Below are 8,132 nucleotides of genomic sequence, written 5' to 3' on the forward strand. Positions count from 1 at the left end.
TCCATTCGCTCCGCCAAAGCTGCCCTCCCCACCGCGTCGATACGTCGGCGCCGTGGTTCATCGAGGGGATGCACGGCGATCCTCTCGCTCCCACGGTACGCTCTCGTAGACTGCCGTCCTCTGGCCGCGCCGCCACCTCTAGCTACGTTCTTGTGGAGGCGCACGACGGTCAGCGCCGCCACCGCCGGCGATGTTCGTGTGGAGAAGCACGGCGGTCAGCTTGTCCCACGGTACGCACATTCTAGACTGAGGCCCCGTACATGTCGGTGTAGCACTGAATGTTAGCTGATAGATGCTGTTAATCTCACTGTTTACCAAAGTAGTTTACTGTCAATATGCTCTTCTTAAGAAGCTTCCGTGCCCTGTTCTGCACTCAATCTGCTTAGCTGAGATGGCATGCCAAGGCCGATTAGTTGCTAAAATATCCTGCCATATATTTATTGTGACGTAGATTGCCATGGTCTAGTAGCCAATCTGTTAGGTAAAATAGCTCTACACCGTTTTATACTTGATCTTTGTTGCTGCGATGGCCTTCGATAGTTCGATGGCTGTGTGCTCGGCCTCATTGACTGCTGAAACAGCCTGCCATAATTTAGCACTCAAATCTGTTTGCTGAATTAACTTTACATATATTTCATTACTTAGATCTGCTCGTCCAAATATCTTGCCATAGCTTTAGACATCGACCTAGGTATTTTTTTCTAGACTTCATAAAAAAGCATATATGTTTTTCCTGTAATATCTAGTAGAAGAACTAATTTGTATGTCTAACAGATGGACAGGACTTGGATAACTTTTTCTCGAAGATTCTCCGCTGCATATGTCGAGGGGGTTGAAAACTTCATGCACTTTATCAGAGCTGAGTATGGTGGTCCAAAATCAGATGTGCTCTGCCCGCGTGTAGCAGTTGTATGAATTCAGTTACAAGCCCCCAGTCAACTGTGCAAAATCATCTACACTTGTATGGGATGTCGGTCACATATACTAGGTGGGTTCATCATGGTGAAGCTGTGAATGTCAATGTTATTGACTAGGTGGAAGCAGCAGATCACCATCTTGATCTGCCTGATGCTTAGGTGGAAGAGGAGGAGGAGGTGGTGGTGGCGGAGCCAGTGAGTTTTACCAACATTGAAACAATGCTACGAAATGCTCGTGCATTCCGTGAACTTTCGCCTGCAGAAGAAAAATGGTGGGCCTGCATGTTGGAACAATGCAACGTTGCTGTCACCCTAGGAAATAAGCTGTCAGTATTCTCAGCTATGGTCACCTTTCTTCAGGTGAAGACATCTGAGCAAATGACCAACAAATCATTCAATGCGATGTTGGCTGCTTTACGCAAATCTTTCCTAGATGCGTCTGAGCTACCACACACCTATAGTAAAATGAAGAATTTCCTTCGTGTAGTTGGAATTGGATATGATATGATCCATGTTTGTAAGAATAATTGTGTTCTGTTCCGGAAGGATTATGCCAACTTAAGTGAATGCCCGAAATGCAAATCATCAAGATGGAAAGATGGCGATGCTGTGAAGAGGATTCCTCATAATGTTCTGAGACATTTTCCAATTACACCAAGATTGCAGAGGTTGTTTCATGATGCTAAAACAAGAGAGGATGTACTGTGGCATTCTAGGAACCAGGAGTACAGAGATCAAAATGTAATGAGCCATCCATCTCATGGTAGTGAGTGGAAAAGCTTCAATGATAAACACAAAGAGTTTGCTGCTGACCCAAGAAACATTAAACTTGGCTTAGCTTCAGATGGATTTAACCCATTTGGCCACCAGAGCGCCACATATAGCATGCGACCAGTGCTTGTTATCCCTTACAACATGCCTCCAAATGTCTGCACCAAAGAATCAAACTACATGATGGCCTTGCTCATCCCAGGTCCAAAAAGTCCTGGAAAGGATTTTGATTTGTTCATGGAGCCTCTTGTGGAGGAAATTCAACAGCTATGGAAGGGTGTTCTCACTCGAGACCTATATAGCAACCCACCAGCTGATTTCTTTCTGTGTGCTGTTATAATTTGGTGCATCCATGATTATCTGGCTTTGGGCACTATGTCAGGGCGAACGACACATGGTTACAATGCATGTGTTCGCTGTGACAGGAATCCGCTATCATACGCAATACTTAGCAAGATCTGTTAGATTGGACACCGTCGTTTCCTTGCCAAGGACAATCCGCATCCTAGAAAATACCGAAGACATGTGTTCAATGGAAAGCATGAAAACCGTGATGCGCCAAAGAGGCTCACCGCCGTTGAGTTGCAAGTGGAATTAGAGAAGGTCAGGCATATTACACCAGGAAACCATCCTGGTAATGGTAGAGGGAAAAGGAAGCGTGGCAGGGCAGAAGAGAGATTACTGTTTACCCGCAGGTCCACTTTGTGGGACTTGGAGTATTGAAAAGATTTGGATCTGCTGCATAATCTTGATGTGATGCACATCGAGAAAAATATATGTGACAACATTATCGGCACACTTCTTAATATTGAAGGCAAGATGAAAGATACCTTAAAATCTAGGATTGATTTGACACACCTGGGTATCAGAAAGGACTTGCAGGTGCAAGATGAAGTTAAACCACGGGATATAGCACCAGCTGTGTACGTCTTGGACAAGGTAAAAAGAAAAGAATTCTGTGAGGTCCTGTCACGTGTGAGATTCCCACATGGATTTGCTTCCAACCCTGAAAGGAGAGTCAGTGCAGATGGAAACAAGGTACAAGGGTTGAAAACTCATGACTGCCACGTCCTACTTCAAAGGGTTTTACCTGTTATCCTTAGAGGATTGGGCCGCCCTGACTTATACAGAGCAGTTGCAGAGTTGGGATAATTCTTCAGGGAACTCTGTAGTATAAATATCAGGATAGATGCTTTGGAGCGTCTTAGAGACAAGATACCAACTATCCTATGCGACCTTGAGATGATATATCCTCCGGCCTTCTTTGATGTGATGGTGCATTTGTCTGTTCATCTACCTGATGAGGCACTACTTAGAGGTCCAGTACAGTATGGCTGGATGTACCTATTGAAAGGCGGCTAGGCACTTCCAAGGGCTATGTTAGGAACAGAGCTAGACCCGAGGGTTCCATTGCAGAGGACTACATTGCTACAGAAGCGTTGACATTCTGCTCAAAATACATTGAAACAGCTGATCAGCTTAGGAAAGAGGTGGGTGAAGACAATCCCGGGCTCAATGTTTTCGATTATTCTATTCGAGTTACATGGAAGAGTCGACAAGAGGACAAACCTAAAGATTTGGACAAAATGGTTTGGTATGTGTTGAATAACTGTCCTGAGATATACCTTATATCAAGTAAGTGCAGTACTGCAGCTTATACATCGTAATCTACTAAACTTGCAACACATTCTTATATATTTAGATGTTTGACGCGATCACTATGTTGTGCAGCATCTACAAAGAGGAGTTACTGCCGCAAAATCGAAGAAACATTGAACAAACTGGTTATGGCAGGATTTGCGAAATGGTTCAAGAACCATGTAAGCTTTTGAAGTGCACTGTCAGTTTTTTAATATATTGAGTACATAAGATGATCAGCTTGTCTATTTTCTAACCATAGGTTAAGAAGATGCGGGAGGATGGGCAGGCAGTTGATGATGCCCTTTACTCACTAGCAATGGGTCCTGATACTCGGGTAAGACATTATGAATCTTGCGTTCTTGGAGATGTGCGCTACAACACCCATGCACGAGACGAAGGCATGAAGACACAAAACAGTGCCATCATGAGCATGGATACGTATGACAAAGATACAACTGAAATGTATGCTAACATAATAGACATTATTCAGTTGCAGTATATCTCCAGTTTCGAGGATCATCGGTGTGTGGTTCTGTTGTGCTGTCGTTGGTATAACCTATTTTCCAGGATCGCAAAACCCAGAGCTGATGATTATTTCAAATCCATCAATGTCAAGGCGGCATACCAGACCAACGAGCCTTTTATTTTGGCAAATCAAGCAACATAGATATTTTTCTTGGAAGACACATTTGCACGTAGCGATGACTGGAGAGTATTGCAAAGGTTTGAGCAGAGGAATTCGTTTAATGAAGTTGCACAACAAGATGATGCTTACACTACTCCTGATGTACAAGATAACACATATGTTCCTAATATCTTTGAGAACCATCACATCAATGACGCCGGCAAAAAGATTGCCTGTCGTGCTGTGGACATACAAGAGTTGATCAAGAAGAAGCCAACGTTCGAGGACGTTGAGGACGAAAAAGAAGATGACACCGTGGGGAATTATGATTCAGACTGATACACATGGCGAAGATGTTGACGCTGCTGCTGCGGATGATGATTACATTGCTTTTGTCATATTTTCCTGTCAGAAGATGTTTTTTTATCTACTATGTGAAATTGTGTTTGCTATGACAACTGAAACCTGATGAACATGTTGTTTAGTATTTTGGTATGAGAACATCACTTGTTATGTATGCTAATTTGTGTTTGGTGATTGTATGAAAACTAAAACATGATGACATTGTTGTTTAGTTGTACTCATATTTGGCTGTGAAACTTGAATTTGATGACATAGTTTGCTGTTGAACTGCAATTTTCCGACATCTTTGAATGAGAACAAAGCTGACCCGACAGGGCCTCTGCTGTTTATTTATTTATGAGCAAAAGGGCATACCCCCTGATTTCCGTTAATAGAAATCACTAGATGTTCACAACACTATGCCCAGCCTGCTACACAGGTTTCATTCATTACTAGTTTCAGCAAAGTGCTCATGTCGTAGCCACTGAATACATCACGAGTGCTACATACACTGAAAATAAAGATACAATCATCCTACAGAGCACTCGATTTTTCCCATTATCTTCACAAGCTCTTTCATCTCCTCATTGCTGTCAAGGCCGTTCAGCAGCTGTTGCTTGGCCATCATGAGAGGAACTGCATCTTTAACCTTCTACTCTGCATCTTCCTCTTCCGTTGTTCCTTCAGTTACTTGTCCAACACTCCAACCTGCTGGTATTGGGATTCCTCGGCTAACCAAATAATCAGCATAGTTGCATTCCCCCACATCAGCAACTTCTCAGAAATACAAATCACACGAATCTTCCCTTTTCTGCACGAATCAAATTGGAAGATCATCAACCAAACTATTAAAAAAAATCAGCAACTGAAAGCAGCAGAACAACACTTAAACACATTATTACCCCATGATTCGGGCATTTGTAGAAGACTCGGCCAGGGTTGAGGATTGTGGTTGAGACGCGACGGATGACTCCACGTGATTTGCAGCAGTGGCACCACACCAACGGCAGCGGGTTGCGATGAGCAATCGGCTGCGGTGCATGTGCCGGTAGGGGTGTGGTGAGACCCACAGGCGATGGTACGGGTGGCGACTTGGCACATATCTGGTTGTTGCCTGCTGAAGAGCAGGTGGACGAGCAGCCAGCGGACATGGTTGCTGCGGCCAGAGCTTCTGATGCTAGGCAGAGTAAATAGAGAAGAGGAGAAGCGAACATTGGATATGTTAGTTTCATTACTTGTGGAGTAGCATAGCACCATATATAGTCATAGTCTAGGTTTGGATTCGAACCAGCTACAGGAGCACGTCTCTCTTTTTTCTAAAACTCGGCAACGTCTCTTTACTGGTACACTAGCTTGTTCTGTACGCCTTCCCAAGTCTTTGATTTTCTTTCCCTTTTTTTTGCGAGGAAGGAAGGAGGAGAAAATTGTGAGTTCCTGGGACTCGAACCCAAGACCTCTCGGTTGAAAACCAAGGGTGCTAGTCACTTATGTGACGAACGTTCCCTGTGAGGAGGACGACAGACGAATGCATTTTCCTTGCAGTATTCTTCCTATATATAAAAAAGTATGCTACTTGGTGTACGCTTAGTCAACAAACGATTGTGCCAACCTTGACCGCTGGATTGACATTCAACGTCTATCACGTTTCTTCAGTCTCTTCTTCCTCGAGCCGCCAAAGCCAAACCAGCGCCGGCGGGACTGCCTGCTCCCGCCTCCCACGGCTGGCTGTGATCTTCCTCGGTTCCTATTCGTTCCCGTCCGAGGCCTCACCATCGTCCTCCGCCTTGGTTCGCTCGCCGCGGCGCCGCCCTCTGGTGTTGTCAACATGGTCAACAACCAAGAGGAATAATGAGATGACTGTACATGGTGAGGATGACAGTAGGGACCCAGCAGCACGCGTAGTAATTTTGTTTTTTCGGGACGGAGAAGGGTATCAACTGGGTTGTGCGGGACCAGTGGCCCGTCTAGCCCAGGCTTTTATTTCATATGTTTAGCACATGACCAGCCCAGTTTGATTTTTTCCTTTCTGAAAAATGGCTAGCCCGCTATTTTATTTTTTGCAGAATAACCAACATAGGCCTAGTTGCTTTTCTACGCCCTGCTGGGCCGGAAATCTTTCAAGACGAGGAGGGATGCATTTTACCCAGAAAATGGGCTATAAGTAATAAGAAATGGGCTATAAGTAATAATAAATGGGCTGTAAAATGAAAAAATACAGCAAACAGACAATTAGTTCCAAAATATTGTTTTCTTTTGGATTTTGATATGTTAAATTTCATTGTTTTTGTGCGGGTAAAATTTCATTGAATTTAAATTAAGGTATATTTAGATTTAAAATTAATTTGAATCTGGCTAGAAATTTCGGGCTGTATGCTGTTTGGGACAGATTTGGAGGCTGACTTGTGGGTCTACTAGGTTGACGTGTACTTTGGCTTTGTCAACTTAGTCCACAAATGATTCTAGCAGCAGTGACCGTTGGATGTTAATCCAACGGCCGTGCTGCTTCTTCAATATCTGATCTTCTTGCTCTAGCCGCCCAAACCAGCTCCAGTGGGACTGCCTGCTCCCGCCTCCCATGGCCGGCTGAGCTGCTGCAAAGGCCGCACCGCCCCACCCTACTTCATTGCTGGCTAGGCCATTCCTCTACTCACCCACACCTCCTGTTATTTTCCGGCGATGGCAGCCGGACCAGTAAACCCTCGTACTCCCCACCGCGTGGGCAACCATTGCCGAGTCTTCCCCGGCTCCGTGTCGTTCCCTTCCTAGGCCTCGCCGTCGTCCACCGCCATGGTGCTCTCGGCGCGGCCTGGTCAACATGGTCAACGAACGACATCCATCGGCCGTGGACTATACGTGGAGAGGCTGACAGCTGGGTCCACGGCCGCACACAAGGAAATGCATCCTTATTATGCGCAAAATAATGATTCCTCGACCTGACAGCTGGGACCCACCGAAAGGGCCTCTGTATTTCACAAAAAAAACGTTCCCCCCGCTGACATGTCGGACCCACCAGCTATATCTTCGCACGCAAGGAAGTGCCTCCTTATTACGCACAAAAAATGAATACCCCCTGCTAGCTGGGACCCACCATAGTGGGAGGATGACTTGTGGGCCAACTAAGTTGACGGGGACGGAAGGCTTTGTCAACTTAGTCAATATGAACGATTCTAGCTCCAGTGACCGTACGATGTCCATCCAACAACCGTAGTGCTTCTTCAACCTCTGGTCTTCTTGCTCCAGCCGCCCAAAGCAGCACCGGTCGTGCCGCATGCTCCTGCCTCCCGTGGCCGACTATGCTACCGCGGAGCCCTCACTGCCCCCTACTATTCCCACCGCTGGCCAGGCCCTACGGCGACGACAGCCTCACACCGCAGCCAAACCAGTGAATCCTCGTACTCCTCTCCGCGCGGGCTTCCACTGCCGCGTCTTCCCCGACTCTGCGTCGTCCCCTTCCTAGGCCTCACCGTAGTCCACGGACGTGGTGCTCTCGGCGCGGCCTGGTCAATGTGGTCAAGGAACGACTTTCATCGGACGTGGACTGTACCTGGAGAGGCTGACAGCTGGGTCCACAGCCACAGCAAGGAAGTGCCTCCTTATTACGCGGAAAATAATGATTCCTCCACCTGACAGCTGGGACCCACCGAACGGGCCACTGTATTTCGCAAAAAAACGTTTTCCCCTGACTGCTAGGACCCACCAACTACATCTTCGCACGCAAGGAAGTGCGTCCGGGCAAAAAAAAAATGATTCGCCCCCCTGACTGCTGGGACCCACCAGCTACATCATCGCACGCAAGGAAGTGCGTCCGGGCAAAAGAAAACGATTCGCCCCCTGAC

This window comes from Triticum dicoccoides, chromosome 6B (genome assembly GCF_002162155.2).
Source record: "Triticum dicoccoides isolate Atlit2015 ecotype Zavitan chromosome 6B, WEW_v2.0, whole genome shotgun sequence".
In the NCBI taxonomy this organism is placed as follows: domain Eukaryota; kingdom Viridiplantae; phylum Streptophyta; class Magnoliopsida; order Poales; family Poaceae; genus Triticum; species Triticum dicoccoides.